The 19,399-nt window shown below is 42.3% G+C and overlaps 1 non-coding gene across 1 annotated transcript; it reads left to right on the top strand.

Moving 5' to 3' along the window:
* The first annotated feature begins 18,991 nt into the window (after positions 1 to 18,991).
* On the top strand, positions 18,992 to 19,129 carry LOC119948491. The gene has a single exon (XR_005456883.1). It is a non-coding gene; the product is annotated as a small nucleolar RNA SNORA7 (small nucleolar RNA).
* Positions 19,130 to 19,399: the final 270 nt, after the last annotated feature.

The following is a 19,399-nucleotide window of genomic DNA, read 5'->3' as shown; positions in this document are numbered from 1 at the left end:
CTTAGCAAGGAAACCACTTCACATGCATAAGATGTGAAATAGATGGTCAGGTGCCCCAGTCTTTTCAGCCATATCCACATGCATATCAATGGAAATTCACAGTCAATAATATCATCTTCAGAAACAAAGGACAACTATACATACAGATACAGATGAATATGCATACAGAGCATATTCATTTTAGGGCGCATGAACAGAGAATTATGCATATGTGAGACCTGGCCTCTGCTAGATTATAATAATAATTGTGATGTTTGTTAAGTGCTGTGTGCCAAATACTGTACTAAGTCCAGGGGTAGATAAAAGATAATCAAGTCTCACATGGTGCTTGATCTAAGTAGGAGGGAGAATGGGTATTGAAGCCCCATTTTTGCAAATGAGAAGTTAAGTGAATTGCCCAAAGTCACACAGCAGACAAGTGGCAGAGCTGGGACTAGAACCCAGGTCCTCTGACTCCTGGGCCCATGCTCTTTCTACTAGGCAACACTTCTTCTCCTAGTTAATTGAGGGCAGAGATCATATCTTCTAGGACATAGTCAATGATATTTAGTGAGCGTTTATTGTGTGCAGAGCAAGGTACTAAACACTTGGGAGAGTACAATACACCAATAGACACACATTCCTTGCCCACAATCAGCTTACAGTCTAGAGGGGGAGAACAGTCTCCCAACCTGTTGGTACAGTGCTTTCTACAGAGCACCATACAACTGTACTATTGATTGATTACTCTATGCTATTTCCTCATTCCCATGACCTAACCTATGTCTTTCCCACCACTTCCTCAAATATAAACTAATTTTGTTCTTGATGGCTTGCTCCTGACTGTCCCACAGGTAATGTAACCTGTTTGGAAATCAGGAAGAGAAAGGCTGAGATGAGAGTGAAGGAAAGGTCATTGGAAATCAAGATGGAGTTAGAGGTATTGCTATGAATGCACCAGCTTTCTTTTCATCTCCCTATTCCTTGCACAACTCCCAGCTGCAGAAGGGTAGAATGAGTGTGGAGCTGGGACGGCAGGAGAATCACCTTGCAAAGGGCAGTCATGCTCTTCCTGATGTCAACTCCATGCACTTGTACCTACTGGATGCTAAGATGTTGAAGATGAGGGCTGGTTTATCTATCATGTGAGGTATGGTGAGGAAAATACACAGCCATAGATGCTCTGGCCACTCGTTGGAACTGGGGACAGAAGGTCCAGCTAGTAGTGTGTAGGAGGAAAAGAGGTATATGCCAAACCGTCAGACCAATGTGGGCCCAGGAATAGGTAATCCTAGCCCTGGGCTGCAACGTGGGATACCAAGAAACCCAACTGATATTGCTAATAAATAATAATAACAGTGGTATTTGTTAAGCACTTACTATGTGCCAAGCACTCTACTAAGCACTGGGGTAGATGCAAGATAATCAGGTCCCACATGAGTCTCACAGTCTAAGTAGGAGGGAGAACAGGTATTGAATACCCATTTTGCAGATGAGGGAACTGAGGAACAGAGAAGTAAAGTGACTTGCCTAAGGTCACAGAGCGGGTATGTGGCAGAGCCGGGATTAGAACCTAGGTGCTCTGACTCCCAGGACCTTGCTCTTTCCTCTAGGCCATGTTGCTTCCCAATTGCTAAGTATTGCTAGTATTGTTGGTAAGAGGGAGAAATTGGACGAGACAGATGGAGGAGGAATTTGGAAAGGAAATGGGTCCAGAAAAGGAATTCCCATGTGCACTATTTCCCAGCAATCAAATATAAATTTTGGCAAAAATCAAATCAATTCTTCCTTGGATGCAGGATTTCATAATCTGCTGGTTTGGTAGACTTTCTGTTGGCACAGAACATCTTGGCCTTTGGAATCGATTTATTACATTGGATCTTAATACTCTGCAGGTGCCTTGGAAGCACTCTCTCTCTCCCTCTCTCTGTCTCTCTCCAGATATACCTTGGTGAATATATAGAACTGAAGAGAGGAATAATTGAACACAGTTGGCTACTCCAGAACCCTGCACCCCTACAATGAAACAGCCACATCAACCTCTAGACAATCTGAACTCTGACTTACCTGTGTCCACTTCACCAAAATTCACCTACCATCAATTCATTTCTCCAATACACAAACAATTTTTATTATTTGCTAGATTTTAAAACTTGTGCCTCAAGGAATCAGAAAATCAACACTCATTCAAACATCTTTCTATGCTTATTTTCCCCTTTCCCCCAGCACTAATGAATATGTGGTTATTCAATTGTACATTAATTTATTTATTTTGATTAATCGGATTGCAGATGGTTTTACTTCGGCCTCCCCCATTAGAGTGTAAGTGCCTCGTGAGCTGGAAATTTGTCACTTCTCTGTGTTGTACTTTCCCAAGCATTTAGCATAGTGCATTGCACTCAAAGAGAGGCCAGTCAATGCTCTTTTTCCTCCTCCTCTTCCTCCTTCTACTATGATTTGCTTACTTTTTAACTCTTAAACCTCTAAGAATATTGCGAATCAAATGACAACTTTTATAGTCTCTCAGAGAAGATGACCAGTTAGAGTAAACAGTAAATGATGTAGGGATACATACATCTGTATGTAAGTACTTACCTTTCGGGTTCAGAAGGACTCAGGGTATTTCATGTCGAGAATTCTCAGATACCAGCCCCTGGAGTGGGACATATGGAGTTCCAGGGAAAGTCAGTCAGTCAGTCATATTTACTGAGCCCTCACTTTGTTCAGAGCACTGTACTAAATGCTTGGGAGAGTATAATATAATAATAGCATGGAGTAGTGCATAGAGCAGGGGCCTGGGAATCAGAAGGTCACGGATTCTATTTACAGCTCCGCCACTTGTATGCTGTGGGACCTTGGGTAAGTCACTTCTATGTGCCTCAGTAACCTCATCTATAAAATGGAGATTGAGACTGTGTTCCTCATGGGGAACAGAGACTGTGTCTTACCCGATTTGCTTGAATCCACCTCAGTGCTTAGTACAGTGTCTGGCACCTAGTAAGCTCTTAATGAATACAGCATGAAAGCAGCTGTATTGGAAGCAGCATGGCTCAGTGGAAAGAGCATGGGCTTTGGAGTCAGAGGTCATGGGTTCAAATCCCAGCACCGCCACTTGTCAGCTGTGTGACTTTGGGCAAGTCACTTAACTTCTCTGTGCCTCAGTTCCCTCATCTGTAAAATGGGGATTAAGACTGTGAGCCCCACGTGGGACAACCTGATCACCCTGTATCCCCCCAGCGCTTAGAACAGTGCTTTGCACATAGTAAGCGCTTAACAAATACCGATTATTATTATTAATACCACCATAAACAGACACATTCCCTGCCCACAACGAGTTTATAATCTAGAGACTGTAAGTGAAGACCCTCAGGCACTCCATATAGCACAGAGTCCGGAGAGTACTTGGCCTGTGTTAGCTGTCTCGGATCGATCAATCAATCAACAGCATTTACTGAGTGCCTACCGTGTGCAGAACACTGTACTAAGTACTTGGGAGAGTACAATAGAATTGATAGACCTGATCGCCACCCTCAACCACAACAAGAAATATCTAATCTCTTTGGCCCAGGCAGAACCAGTACTGCTTGGGGAACTAGGAGAGGTGAGCAGGAGAGGCCAAAGCGGGAGAAGGCCTCTTGGGGCAATAGTGGCTTAGGGCCTTCTCTGGTCCAGCACAGCACTCCTACCAGATCTAAACCATTCTCACCACTCCACTGGCATCTCCAACCCAGGTCTGGGGTTTCCACTGGTGCCACTGGGTCCCCTGCAGTGCCAGGGCAGTGCTGCCTCCCAGAGTACCAGAATGAGGTGGGGTGGTTTCAAGGGACAAAGGCAGCAGTGACAGACTCATACAACCTTGGACTCTGTGTACAGCTCCTGCCAGCTCTGGGATCAGAGTTAGGGCTAGAGTTGAGATTAGGGCTATGGTTGTGAATTAGGGTTAAGGGGTCACTGATTGGATTTTTGAATATTGACCACTGAACTTTCGAAGATTAAATGGTCAACAATTTATGTCTAGGCATAGGTCGTTCCAAGCAGTACATCCAACCTGGATTATCATCAATTTGCCTTCTCCCTGTACTTCTGAAAAGCCTGTGAGTGTGAAAAATGTCTAAACTTTTGGGAAAAAAGTGTTTATCGAAGATGTGCTCAGAAGCAAATAGGCAAGTTCAGTTTTGAAACAGCAACTGGGCCTTTCTGCCATGGTTCTGGACCACACAATGGACAGATAATTGGATGCCCCCTCTCATCCCCTTGCCTGCCACCATCTTGTTAGCTGGTTTCAGAGGGAAAATGTGAGAGTCATGTGGGTCCACTGATCTCCCCAGCCAACAGGGCACCCAGGGGCTGGGGAGGAGAGATGGCTGGAGACTCTATTCTTTCCTCCCCACTACAGCCTCTTCTGATCTGTCTGGGGAGGTTTAGTTTTGATCTTCTTAACAGTTGTGGTTCTCTCTCTGATTGGTTTTGTTATGGTGTAGAGAAGCAGCATGGTGTAATGGATAGAACATGGGCCTGAGAGTCAGAAAGTCATGGGTTCTAGTCTAGGCTCCGCCACTTGTCTGCTGTGTAACCTTGGGCAACTCACTTCTCTTCTCTGTGACTCAGTTACCTCATCTGTAAAATGGGGATTGAGATTGTGAGCCCCACATGGGACAGGGACTGTGTCCAACTTGATTTGCTTGTTTCCACCCCAGTGCACAGTACAATGCCTGGCACATAGTAAGTGCTTAACAAATATGATCTTTTTTTTAATTGTTTTCTCTCTATAAGCACCTCTCCCCTCCACCCACTTAGATTGTAAATTCAGCAAGGACAGGGCCTCTGTTGACTCTCTTTTCAGATTAAATTGCTTAGCACAGAGTAAGCATTTAACAAATATCACAATTATCATGTGCTGATAATGATAATAATAATTGCAGTATTTGTTAAGCACCTACTATGTGTCAGGCACTCTTCTAAGTGCTGGGCTAGATACACGATAATCATATTGGACACAGTCCCTGTTCCACAGAGAGCTCACAGTCTTGGTCCCCATTTTACAGATGAGGGCAGTAAGGCACAGAGAAGTGAAGTGACTTGCCCAAGGTCACAGAGCAGACAAGTGGCAGAGCTGGCATTAGAACTCAGTTCCTTCCGATTCCCAGGCCCGGGCTCTATCCATTAGGCCATGCTGCCTTCCCTGTGACTCCCCCAGCATTCAGAACAGGCCAGTGTACAAAGTAGTAATCTCAATTGAAAATTGTGGATGGCAATTTAATAAAAGTATTAAATAAAATACATATACTAATCACAATTTTCCAGGAAAATAATTTTCTTCTATTATTACAAAGATGAATAACATGTATTTATGAAGGTGAAATAACAAGATCATTTGTAATTCCTATAATACTAAACTATCTCTCCAGGACTCTGGGATTCCATCCTGGTTCAATTGCTTCCTCTCACCTTCACATCACTCTCACTCATCGGTGAACAACCATAAGTGTTTCCCAGGTTTTTTCACCAGCTAGAGTCATTTTTCAAAAGAGTTGCCTCATCAATCAATCGGTGTTTGTTATTGAGCACATAGTGTTTTCAGAGCAGCTGGTAGAGTACATTTGGTTGACAGGATCCTTGCCCTAGAAGAGCTTACAGTCTAGTGGAAGAGACAGAAAATCCAATCACTTGCAGCTAGAAGGAGCTGCAGAATATAAGGATGTGGACATAAGTGCCAGAGGGTTGCGGGTAGGAGGAGAATCAAAATGCTTTTGAGGTACACACCCATATGCCAAGGTGAAGCATCAGGGAGGTAGAATAGTAATCAATTTTACTGGTAATTCATATTAATAGTAATAGTAATTTGAATTCCCTACAAATTCATGCCCCTTGGTCTGATCTTTATTTCATTTATTTTATTGTTGGAGGAATTAGAAAGGGGAAAAATACAACTCTCACCCAAAGATTTGATCAACTCAAATTTAACCTTAGGTTTCTTTTCATTTTGATCTTTTTACTATTTTATTTTGAACCTGAGCAGCATGTGGTACAATGCAGGGAAGGAATCTTCCTGAAAAGTGAGGGTTTTGCAGGAAAGAAAAGGATTCCTCTGGCCTTTACCAAATTTTTCGCTAATTCAAATTCCTAGAAAGATTTCTGTTCTGTGTTATTGTGGATGTATTTATTTGGATTCAGTTTCTGATGCCCTAGGGCATCACCTTTGACCTTAGCTGTGGTTTCACTAAAGAAAGGAAGAAATAAAGGAGGAAAATCTCTTTCAATCCATCACCTATGACCTGGAGTTTGGAGCTACTTTGTTCTGGAAGAATACAGAGATTTCCTTTCTAGTCGATGATTGATTTATGAACTATTACTCTTTAAATCTCTCAACTCTTCATAGGGTTGGAAAAATATCCATTAAAGGAGGGAAAATTCAGATAATTTCCACTTTGGAATTGAAAGTATATTTCTGGCACAAAATAGATTTATTTCTTGATCCAAAAGGTTGATGTGATTTATGCTTGTTTTGCACTGAATGCTGGAAAAAGACTGTCCTTTTCAAAATCTCATATGTAGAATTTAACAATTTGTGATCTGAAACAAAAAAATTAAATTTTCATCCAGTCAAGCTAAATCAATCTTAATAAGCATTTTGCCTTTCTCAAGAGCTTACCAACTAGCCAAACCACCCAGTTGGAGTAGGAAACCATTTCCCGACTTTAAACTGGGGTTCTTATTCCTGCAGTAATTTGATGTGCCATTCAGCATTATGTATAGGTCACTCTCATCAGCATCGCATCTTGGTAACCATGCCAGTCTACTAAATATACTATTGCCAGTCTACTAAATATAATGATTTCCTTCAAAAGTGGGTACAGGGACTGTGTCTGACCTGGTGAACGTGTATCTACCCCAGTGTTTAGAACAGTGCTTGACACTAGTAAGTGCTCAACAAAGAGAAGCAGCATGGCCTAGTGGAAAGAGCATGGCCCTGGGAGTCAGTATGACCTGGGTTCTAAGTCACTTCACTTTTCTGTGCCTCAGTTCCCTCATCTGTAAAATGGGGATTAAGACTGTGAACCCCATGTGAGACACGGACTATGTCCAAGCTGAGTAACTTGTATCTACCCCAGTGCTTGATACAGTGCCTGGCATATAGTAAGTGCTTAAAAGTACCATTAAAAAACACCAAAAAAGTGTTTGAGGTACCAAAAAGAAGAAAGCCATGTACTCAAGAAAACTCTCCAAATATTTTCAAATGTGATTTTATAGGTTGTTGTGGATTCTTTAAGCATGGCACATATTTAAAAATCTGATTTAAAAATGGCACTACTGACCCAGAGATTTTTATCAGTATGTGCATTGCATGACCAACATTCCCTCCCATATCATGTGTGTAAGGATTACCAACCGCTGCACTTATGGATTTACTACCCACAGAGATCAGTACCACTTTCATTAAAAAACACCATGCAAATGGAGGCAAACTCCAGGAAGACTTCATAACCTAGTGGAAAGAGCCCAAAGCTGGGAGTCAGAGGACCCAACTTCCAATCCCAGCTTCACCACTTGCCTCCTGGGTGACCTGGGGCAAGTCACTGAACTTCTCTGTGCCTCAGCTTCCTCATCTGTAAAATTGGGTTTCAACCCCTGGTCTCCCTCGCACATAGACTGTGAGCCCTGTGTGGGACAGGGACCGTGCCCGTTCTGTAATATTTCATATCTACCCTAGTGCTTAGTATTGTGACATAGTAAGAGCTTAACAAATGCCACCACAATTAAAACTGAGGGAGCCAAAAAATGAAAGAGAAATTTAACCTAAGGAAAAATAAACCAAATTGCAAACTCCAGGGTGAGAAAAATGAAATGATAGGCATAGTTTTGCATTTTTCCACCTGGCCCAGAGTTGCCCCAACAATGATGCTTCAGAAACACCTGTTTTCTGGAGTGGGCAGAAGCATTTCCACCCCACAATTAAGAAAGGAGTCACTCTGTGTAAGCAAAAACTTTAAGAGGACTGGGAGGCAAAGAAACAAAAGTGGAAACAGGGTCAGGTAATGCAAACAATAAGTATGACAGTACAGTGAAGAACACACTTGTATGTTCCCAGTAGGGATTGGAATTTTGACCTCATATTGGCCTCTTCAGCTACCCATACACCCATTGATAAACTTCACCACCAGTAGCATTGTCTTCAACTGTATAGAACAATCATATTTAACAGCAGGGCAAGGGTGCAACCCTGAAATCTGGAAAGTGATAGGTTCACAGAAAACAAATGAAACACTGCACTGATGTGTAGTAAGTATATGGAACTCATTACCGTAGGAAGATGTGCAATTAAGGAAGTTATATTGTGCATTCCAAAACATTAGAATGGATAATTAGAAGGGCAACTATTCCAGGATTCCTTTGACCATCCCGTCGCCACCATTGGATATTAAAAACAGTGGCCTGGATAGACCATTGGTCTAACCTAGTTATGCCCTCTCTTTTGTTCTTAGGTTCAATGAGTCACATTCTCTTTGAAAAGTCTAAGACTGTAACTTCATTTTTAGTTGTCATATGGCAAGTTGTTCTGCCTTCTGCTGTTTTCTCCCAGTTGTCCATGGAAAAGCCACATTGTAAAACCAAAAAATTGTGGTTATATTTCACCATGTCTTTAAAATGTTTCTTCTACCCTCCTTGTTTAAAGTTTCCCCACTCACCTCACTATACAGTAGTTTGGCTAAACTGTAGTGATTCAGTCTCCTCGCGTGCCTTGCTCTGAGAAAGCATGCTGTCACTAACGTAGCTTCTCTACCGGTAGTGGGAATGCATCTCAGGCTTTGAATGCTTATGATCCAGTTTTGCCATTTGATGTTAAGTGTGGCACACAGGTAGCATTGATGGAACTGCTCCAGATATTGGGTGGGTTAAGTTCTAGTGTTATAGCCATTAGAAGGTTGGACACTACAATTGCTCTATAGATTCTTTTAATCTGAGTCTTGCTACCACGTTAGCGTCACAATGGACATACTGGATTTATAATAATAATAATAATGATAGAATTTATTAAGTGCTTACTATGTGCAAAGCACTGTTGTAAGTGCTGGAGAGGTTACAAGGTGATCAGGTTGTCCCATGGGGCCTCACAGTCTTAATCCCCATTTTACAGATGAGGTAACTGGGTCACAGAGAAGTGAGGTGTCTTGCCCAAAGTCACACAGCTGACAATTGGTGGAGCTGGGATCTGAACCCATGACCTCTGACTCCAAAGCCCGCGCTCTTTCCACTGAGCCACGCTGCTTCCTCTGGGTCTATGCTAGCATCACTGGAAAGTATGATGCCTACCTAGCAGAGCAGAATTCACCAATAGCATTCAACTCTACACAACAATGATGATCCTTAGTCATGCACAGGTTTTGTCGGGTGCAGGGTAGTACAGCAATCCAGAGTGATCCATTTTAGCCCATACAAGATCACATGAGCACCAGCCTACTGGAATTTCCCCATCACTCCTGTGGGCCAGTCCAGCCAAAAATGATTCCAGGGGTGAGAATTCTAGAACTAGGTCACATTCATTCATTCACGCAATTGTATTTATTGAGCACTTACTGTCTGCAGAGCACTGTACTAAGCGCTTGGAAAGTACAACTCAGCAACAGACAGAGACAGTCCGTACCCAACAACAGGCTCACAGTCTAGAAGGAGGAGCACATCTTCCATGACATCACAAGGAGGTGAGTTTAAGTGTAACACAAAAGTGCCTCTGCTCCCCTCACCTCCTATGAAGAAGTGCAAAACGTTTGTGTTTACCCTCATGTCTCTGGGAGAAGTTGGAAAGCTTTTTAAGACATTTTGACTATCCAAGTGTATTTGCCGTCTATTTTGGGCATGACAGGTGCATCGTGAAGGGGACAGTTGATTTCAAGGAACAGCTTACCACTAGGCTGGACTAGCAAATGGGCATTCTGCTTTCAAGGATTAAATCACTCTGTCAGACAAGATAGGAGGTGGCGTACTAAAAATAGTTTACCTTTTACGAGCCGACTGGTTACTTGCACCTCTCTGACTCAAGTTTCTCTGGGGCACAGGATTTCCATTGTATCCTCCTTGTCCCATATCTCAAACGTAGTCACTATCTAACCAACAAATGTCACATTGCACAGTTAATTATGATGACTATCCTGCCCAATTGAATCTAGTGAATCTCCTAGAAAATGCACCTAGAAAAAAACAACAATCCAGGTTACAACTGCATGATGAGGAGTTCAGAGCCACTAATGTCATTTTGACTGTTCCTTTAAATCACTGGTCAAGTGAGCGGCAGGGCCTATAAAATCCAACCTAATGTCACTCTACAAAACCAGAACTTTGTGTAGTTCTGGTATTTTAAATAAAGAGCTTTTAAAGAAACAGTGATTTTGGATTCATTGGGAAGGATGTTCAGTAGAGGAATTTTGATTCATTTGAACAAGTTAAACCTGGGTGGAATGTAGGGATCTGAAATAGATAGAAATGCATGAAAAATTAAGGGTAAAAGTAAATATGGAGTTCATGGGGGGCCTGAAAAATCTTGCCCAAGAAAAGGTTGCGAAAAGAAGAAATCGAGGAACATCTGATATTGGACTGATAAATGATCAAAAACATTTGGAAAGTTTGAGGGAAGACGTTGGGTGACCTTAAGATGGAATTTTTAACATATAAAGATGCTCTTAAAGCCAAGAACTATGAGCTAAAGTTAAAACTTCCTTGGAGATTAATGTTTTATGGAAAAGCAGGAATGTGGAATTGTTTAGGGATAGATTAGAAGATTGATTTGGGGTTATAAAAAGGACAATGAGAGAATGGCAGGGAAATAATCAGGACTAAGGTAAATCATGCTTTGTATTTTAAAATAGTTGAATGTCATTTTGTTTTTATGAACTATCGTTCTTAAAAACAAAATTTAGAGAAGTTTATTGAGGCCAATAAAGACTTCTCAATCTCTGTTCTCTCAGGGCCAAATAGTGGAGCTTCTGAGCTGAGCTGCTTGTGCTGAGACAGGAGTGTTCATGTAGAAATGCCACTGACTCTGCTGACCACTCCTTTTTCCCCAGTATAAGCAGCAGGGTGACAGAAAGGAAGGTAAGTCATTTCAGACTTTATGTTTGTGTATTTTTCTTCATTTTCCTCTTGGCTCAGGAAGGGGAGCTTTTGAATCAATGCGGTCCCCTGTCCATAGCTTCCTTGGATAACATGGACTAGATTGTACAATTCCAAGCATGAACCCCCAATATTTCCTTCTTTTTTCCCATTCCTTCACAGTCCACCTCTGCATCAAACAGAAACTCCTTACCTTGGGCTATAAAGCACTCAATCTCCTTGCCCCCTCTTACCTCACCTAGCTGCTCTCCTACTACAACCCAACCCACATGCTTCACTCCTCTAAGTCCAACCTACTCATGTACCTTGATCTCATCTTATCTTGCCATTGAACTCTTGCCCACATCCTGCCTCTCACCTGGAATTCTCTCCCTTTTCATGCCCAACAGATGATTATTCTCCCCCCTTCAAAGCTTTATTGAGGACAGATCTCCTTCAAGAGGCCTTCCCTGACTAAGCGCTCATTTCCTCTTTTCTCACTCTCTTCTGTGTCACCCTGACTTGCTCCCTTTATTCACCTCCCCAATCTCACAGAACTTATGTACACATCTGTAATTTATTTAATTATATTAATCTGCTTCCCCCTCTAGACAGTAAACTCATTGTGTGCAGGGAATGCCATATTCTTATATTGTACTCTCCCAAATGCTTAGTACAGTGCTCTGCATACAGTAAGCGCTCAATAAATACGATTGACTGACTTCAAATCAATCGATTATTGGTATTTAATGAGAACTTACCACTTAAACTCTATCTCAACATATGGAGCACTTAGGAGATGTCATAGGATCTTAAAGGTACCACCTTCACCATTTTCTTCAAGAGGAGAAAACAGAGGACCTGAGTTCTAATCCTTGCTCTGCCAATTGCTTGCTGTGTGACCTTGGGCAAGTCTCTTAACTTCTACATGCCTCAGCTCTCCTGTTCTCCCTCCCACTTAGACTGTGAGCCCCATGAGAGATAGGGACTGTGTCCGACCTAATAAACTTGTACCTACCCCAGTACTCAGAATAGTGTTTTGCACATTGTAAGTACTTAACAAATATACAAAAAAGGTAAAACATCAGATTGTGGTAATTACTGTGGGCACTTACTATCTCTGATGTGGGCCCAGACACGCAGGGAAGGAGCAGAGGGAGTAAGAGCGGAAAGAGGCAGATGAAGGAGGAAGAAAAAGGCCAAAGGACAAAGCAAGTAGGAGGCAAGGAAAAAGGAAACTGGCAGAGGATACAACTGGGGCTAAAGTGAGCATATTAAATAATAAACAGTGTTATAGTGAGAAACATGTGACCTTTACGTTGCAGGGGAAGCTGATGATGAGTAATGTGAGAATGGCAGAGAAGTACCTCAAGGAAAAGGAATCCATTAGCAAATCAGTGATATTTATAAAGTACCTATCGAGCGCTATAGTACCGAGCACTTTAGCTCTGCGGCTGGTCTGGAGGAAAGAGCGATCAATCAATCTCTGGTATATATTGAGCACTTACCATGTGTAGAGCATTGTACTACACACTTGGGTGAGTACATTACAATGGAGTTGGTAGACACAAACCCTACCCACAAGGAGCTTACAGTCTAGATGGAGAGACAGAGAGTAAAAGAAACTACAAATATCTAGAGAAGCAGCGTGGCTCAGTGGAAAGAGCATGAGTTTGGGAATCAGAGGTCATGGGTTCTAATTCCGGCTCCACCACTTGTCTACTGTGTGACCTTGGGCAAGTCACTTAACTTCTCTGTGCCTCAGTTCCCTCATCTATAAAATGGGGATTAAGACTGTGAGCCCCATGTGGGACAATCTCATTACCTTGTACCTACCCCAGTGCTTAGAACAGTGCTTGGCACATAGTAAGTGTTTAACAAATACCATCGTGATTATTATTGTTACATAAATGCTATGGGGCAGAGAGTGGGGTGAATAGCAAGTGCATACAGGATACAAATCCAAGGGCATTGGTGATGTAGAAGTGGGAGGAAGTAGGACACCTTGGGTTTTAGTCCCAGCTCTGCCTGTTGAGGATCTGCTATTCCTTTCCCCCTCCTCCCCCTCCCCATTCCCCCACCTTACCTCCTTCCCCTCCCCACAGCACCTGTATATATGTTTGTACATATTCATTACTCTATTTATTTTACTTGTACATATTTACTATTCTATTTATTTTATTTTGTTAATATGGTTTGTTTTGTTGTCTGTCTCCCCCTTCTAGATTGTGAGCCCACTGTTGGGTAGGGACCATCTCTATATGTTGCCAACTTGTACTTCCCAAGCACTTAGTACAGTGCTCTGCACACAGAAAGCGCTCAATAAATACAATTGAATGAATGAATGCTATTAAGAAAAGCAGCTCAGTCTAGTGGATAGAGTATGGGCCTTGGAGTCAGAAGGATCTGGGCTCTACCTGGCTCTGCCATCTACCGGCTGTGTGACCTTGGGCAAGTCACTTAACTTCTCTGTGCCTCAATTCATCATCATCATCAAAGGCCGTCGAGTCGTTTCCGATCCATAGTGACTCTATGAACATATTTTCTCCAGAACGTCCTATCTTCGCTCTTCTTTAGTCGTTCTGGTATGTATATCCTTAGAGTTTTCTTGGCTAAAAAAAAATGAGGTTTAAGACTTTGATCCCATGTGCTTGCATCTACCCCAGCACTTAGTTCAGTGTCTGGCATATAGTAAGCACTTAACAAATTCCACAATTACCATTATTATTACCATTATTATTATCATTATTATTATTGTCATTATCATTATTATTATTAAGTGGTGAAGGTTTTTGACCAAGAACTACTTCAAGCATTCCGCGAGGTGGGCCACCCCAGCAGGAATCCTGAAAATTAGCTGGCTAACATGAGCAGCTAGAACTACAGCAGCTTTCAAGATAACATTAATTTTGTATGTACATTATTTCTGAGGATAAAGATAAAATACAGAAATGCTAAGTGGGAAGGGAGTTGGGTTGATGAGACAGGAGTGTTATGAATAAATGTACGGCATTTCAAGCAACTACTGGTTTAGCCGATAATTTTGTAATGGGGATTTTAATAGTACCAAATAAAAAAGCTTCCTGAGTCTAGTCAATCTGCTCATCCTTATCCACTATCCTGATTTAACCTGTTGCAAATCCTGTCTTGCTAGTCACCTGCCTTTCCCTCCAACAAAGAGATTTCACTATAACCATTCTGTCCCAGAACCTGATAATCCAGTTCTTCCCCGTGTAAAATGTGAAGAATGGAAATTTCTTTGCTCACTGAAGTAGTTAGGATTAAATAGTTTAACAGTGAGAAACCCAGCTATTCCATGGAGCTATGCTGTGGATCGGGGTGCCTGCTTTCAGCTACTCTTCCATGTCAAGAAGAAACAAGAAAGTAGAGTTTAGCAGTGACCTGAAAGGAGATGACCTTTTACCCCTGAATAATGCTTAGTCTCTGATTCAGCTGACCCAGGGTCCCCCGGGGTATTATGTTTGGATAAGAGGGAGAACATTAGTAGTCAAGACTTGTGGCATGCCAAGTCATGCTTTCAGTGTTTACAGAAAGTGACCGCATGCATTCAGCCAATGTAAGATGCCCATGACTGCTGTCTCCTAAGGCCTTGGGCATAAAATATGTGGTTATCAGGATTGCAAAGCATGCTTCATTATTTTTCATCTCACAGTATGCCTGTTACACAGTTTATGAAGGGAAGAAGAACGGTACTGCAGTGAAATGAATACTGAATGTGAATATCCCCTGTGTGTGTGTGTGTGTGAGAGAGAGAGAGAGAGAGAGTGTGTGTGTGTGTGTGTGTTTACTGTATTGGTTAAGCACTTACTCTGTGCCAGGCACTGAACTAAGCCCTGGGGTAGACACAAGATAATCAGGTTGGACACAGTCCCTGTCCCACCTATGGCTCACAATTTTAATCCCCATTTTACAGATAAGAGAACTGAGGGACCGAGAAGTGCCTTTCTTTTTAAAAATGGAATCCTTTTATAAATTCTTCTTGCTCATTCAGCTGTGCCTGTCCTTCAGTGACTTGGCCACTCAGTTTGGAGATCTGGGTGTCTAGAACACTGACAGTTCAGCATGACTGGTTCTAGCTGTCAAAAGCTGCTGTCTAGTGTCAACCAATTTCTGTTCCACTGCAGTTTTATCTTTAAGTAATTCCTGCATATGTTTGTTCCTAGTGCTTAGAACAGTGCCTGCTACAGAATAAGCACTTAACAAATACCATGAAAAAAGAGGATGAAAGAACATGTGCAGTGTCAAAAATGACCATTTTCACTTTGTAAGAGACTCATTCAGCTGGTTATGCCAAGAGTTTGTAACATGCAAGCTCATGCTGGGTTTGCTCAGTAGCTTGTGGGTGGGAAGGGATGTGACCAATACCACTCTGTCTCCCGGGTGGCACTTACATGAACCATGGGTAATAAAACTGTAAACCCTGGTGCAGGCCTTAGGACCCAGGCAATAAACTCTGACAGATAACAGGGATAGGATACAGTCCTCTAGACTGTAGACCCATTGTGGGCAGGGAATGTGTCAATCAACTCTGTTCTATTCATTCAATTGTATTTATTGAGGGCTTACAGTGTGCAGAGCTCCCTACTAAGCACTTGGGAGAGTACAATATAACAATAAACAGACACATTCTCTACCCACAGCAAGCTTACAGTCTAGGGACAAGTTTATAGTGTGACTGTAAGCTATATTCTCCCAAACAGTAATAATAATAAGAAGAATTGCGGAATTTGTTAAGCACTTACTATGTGCCAGGGACTGTACTAAGCACTGGGGGGATACAAGCAAATTGGGTTGGACACAGTCCCTGTCCCAAATGGGGTTCACAATCTTCATCCCCATTTTACAGATGAAGTAACTGAGGCACAGAGAAGTGAAGTGACTTGCCCAAGGTCACACAGCAGACATGTGGGGGAGTCAGGATTAGAACCCAGGTCTTTCTGACTCCCAGGCCCATGCTCTATCCACTAGGCCATGCTGCTTCTCTAGTACAATGATCTGCACAAAGTAAGTGCTCAATTATTTCGATTGATTGATAGGATTAGTTGGGAATGTGAACTAATAACAAAACCAAAATCATGTCTCTTCTTGCTCTCAAGTAAATTGGGATTAGGGCTGGGGTTCTTCCTAACACAAATGTGCATATCTAAGAATCTACAGTCTTGCCCAACTCGGTGTGGCTCAGTGGAAAGAGCAAGGGCTTGGGAGTCAGAGGATGTGGGTTCTAATCCCAGCTATGCCACTTGTCTGCTGTGTGACCTTGGGCAAGGCACTTAACTTCTCTGTGCCTCAGTTACCTCATCTGTAAAATGGGGATTGAGACAGCAGTGCCCACATGGGACAACCTGAATACCTTGTATCTACTCCAGCACTTAGAACAGTACTCAGCACATAGTAAGTGCTTAACAAATACCATAATTATTATTATTATTTCATTCATTCAATCATGTTTATTGAGTGCTTACTGTGTGCAGAGCACCGTACTAAGCAAGCACTCGGGTAGTACAAGTCGGCAACATATAGAGACGGTCCCTACCCAACAATGGGCTCACAGTCTAGAAGGGGGAGACAGACAACAAATTGTCTCCTGCCAGATGATTTTGAGCCATTTTCTTAACCAGCCTATGCATGGCTCAATTCGTGTACCTGTGAAATGGAAATAACATTATTCAACCTTTCCCTACCTCACCAGGCTCATTAGAGGAGGAATGGAATCATTAGAGCTCTTCAGAGAAAGGCACTCTAGTCAGGAAGGTGTTATTATAAGATTATTGGTCCAAAACACCAAACTGCATAAGTCAGCATAACAAAGTAGATCGGTTTGTCCTGTGGAGAGAATCCTATAAAGAAACTTTCTTCCTGCCGGGGGTGTTGTGAGATTCATGACCTGATGTTTTTCCAGCACTTTGAAGCCCTTAGATGAAAGGTGCTAAATAGTCCCAGTTAATGGTGACCTTTTACTCTGACCTATATTCTCTCATTGCTTTAAGCTGCATACTACTTACCTTTTGTCTGGAAGTGATTTGGATGAGAAATGGAGAAAATCCAATTCTCCTTTTTGCATAATCCTTGATTGAGGGTCTTTCTTCTGGCATAGTTTAATAGCTTGTTTGCAAAGATGCACGAAAGGTTGCAAGTCTTCATCACTTATTATTCTTAAATTATTTCAAGTAGCACCTCCACTTTGCAGTCTCTGCTTAAGCTGGAAATCAAATGAGCCTGAGGACTCTCTGAAGAGCACAAGTTACAATCTTAGAATTGTTGGCACTTCTACGCTTTTGAGAATTTCTTATCGCTTTGCAAACGTTAAGCATACAGTCCCTTGTAAAAAAAAGAGTCAAGACCTTTATCAGATGGAGAAATTGACTCTTAAAGCACTTAAGTCCTGTAAAGAAATAAAGGATTGCAGAGTTCATTCATTCAATCGTATTTATTGTGTGCTTACTGTGTGCAGAGCACTGTACTAAGCGCTTGGGAAGTACAAGTCGGCAACATATAGAGACGGTCCCTACCCAACAACGGGCTTTTGGAGGAGCTGCCTACATAGGAAATCACTAATGAATCAATGGTATTCATTCATTCAGTCAGTCGTACTTATTGAGCACTTACTGTGTGCAAAGCACTGTACTAAGCACTTGGGAGACAACAGTACAACAGAGTTGGTATACACATTCCTTTCTCACCAGAAGTTTACACTCAAGAGGTGGAGACAGGCATTACAGTATATTATGGATATGTATTTAAATGCTGAGGGGCTGAAGTTAGGAGGGATATCAAGTGCTGGAAGGGTACAGATCCAGACGGCAGAAAGGAGAGGGACAAAGGAAAGGGGCAGCGGTGAGATGGATGAGATTTATATGCAGTGAATAGGTTAGCACTGAAGGAGTGAAGCACACACTCTGGGTGGTAGCAGGAAAGCAGGGAGGTTAGATAAAGAGGGGGTGAGCTGATTGAGTGCTTTAAGGCTAATAGTAAGGAGTTTATGTTTGATGGGGAGATGGATGGGCAACGGTTGGAGAATTTTGAGGAGTGGGGAGATGTAAACTCTATTTTTTTAGAAAAATCATCTGGGCAGCAATCAATCAATCAATTGTATTTACTGAGTGCTTACTGTGTGCGGAGCACTGTACTAAAGCACTTAGGAGAGTACAGTATAACCGAGTTGGTAGACACATTCCATGCCCACAAGAAGCTTACAGTCTAGAGGGGGAGACAGACATTGATAAAAATAAATGCTATGGTTACATACATGAGTGCTATGGGGCTGAGGGCAAGGTGAATCAAGGGTGAAAATCCAAGTGAAAAGTTAGTGCAGAAAGAAGCGGGAGAAGAGGAAATGGTATCTTAATTGGGGAAGGCCTCTTAGAGGAAATGGATTTTTAATAAGGCTTTTAAGGTGGGGAAAGTGATTGTTTGTTGGATATGAAGGGGGAAGGAGTTCAGGACCAGAGTGAAGTAAGGAGGGAGGAGGAGGGACAGGAGGTAGGGAGATCAGTGAGGAGGCTGATGCAGTAGTTGAGGTGGGATATGATAAGCGCTTAGATCAATGTAGTAGCAGTTTGGATGGAGACTGTAAGCTTGTTGTGGACAAGGAATGTGTCTGCTAATTTTGTTATATTGTGCTCTCCCAAGTGCTTAGGACGGTGCTCTGCACATGATAAGCGCTCAATAAATATGATTGATTGATTGAAAGGATAGGGTGGATTTTAGAAATGTTGTGAAGGTAGGACTGACAGGAATTGGTGACAGATGATACTCCCCTTACATGGGCACTCAAAATATACTTGTATTTGGCTTTAGTAGACAAAAAGCCCATGCTCATCAACTAGGCCACACTGCTGCTCTCTAGCCTGTGCAGTACTCACACCTTCCTACAATTTGACTTTTACCTGATAGTATATCAACGCTCCACATCTCAGGGTCACACTTGGAGAGTTTCCAGTACTCTACCAGTCTCAACTATGGGAGGGAAAGTCAAGCAGAGGCATGTCCATTCCATTCCTAGCTTGGGCAGTGGCTAGCAAGTGGAAGGCAATCTGCTACAAGTCAAAATTCACCTGTGCTGGGCAGCAGTGGCATGGGAGAGAGTCAAGGGTGGAGACTCAGGTTTACTGCACGGAAGGAGGCAATGGTAAACCGCTTCTGTATTTTTACCAAGAAAACTCTACGGATACATTACCAGAACAATTGCAGATGGAGGTGGGGCGTTCTGGGAGAGATGTGTCTATGGCGTCACTATGGGTCGGATAAGACTTGACAGCATAGGACAACAACAACATCAGCTCTCAGTTATCTAAATACCACCCCAAATCTCTTT

This window comes from Tachyglossus aculeatus, chromosome X4 (genome assembly GCF_015852505.1).
Source record: "Tachyglossus aculeatus isolate mTacAcu1 chromosome X4, mTacAcu1.pri, whole genome shotgun sequence".
Classification (NCBI taxonomy): domain Eukaryota; kingdom Metazoa; phylum Chordata; class Mammalia; order Monotremata; family Tachyglossidae; genus Tachyglossus; species Tachyglossus aculeatus.
This window is presented reverse-complemented; position numbering and strand designations above follow the sequence as displayed.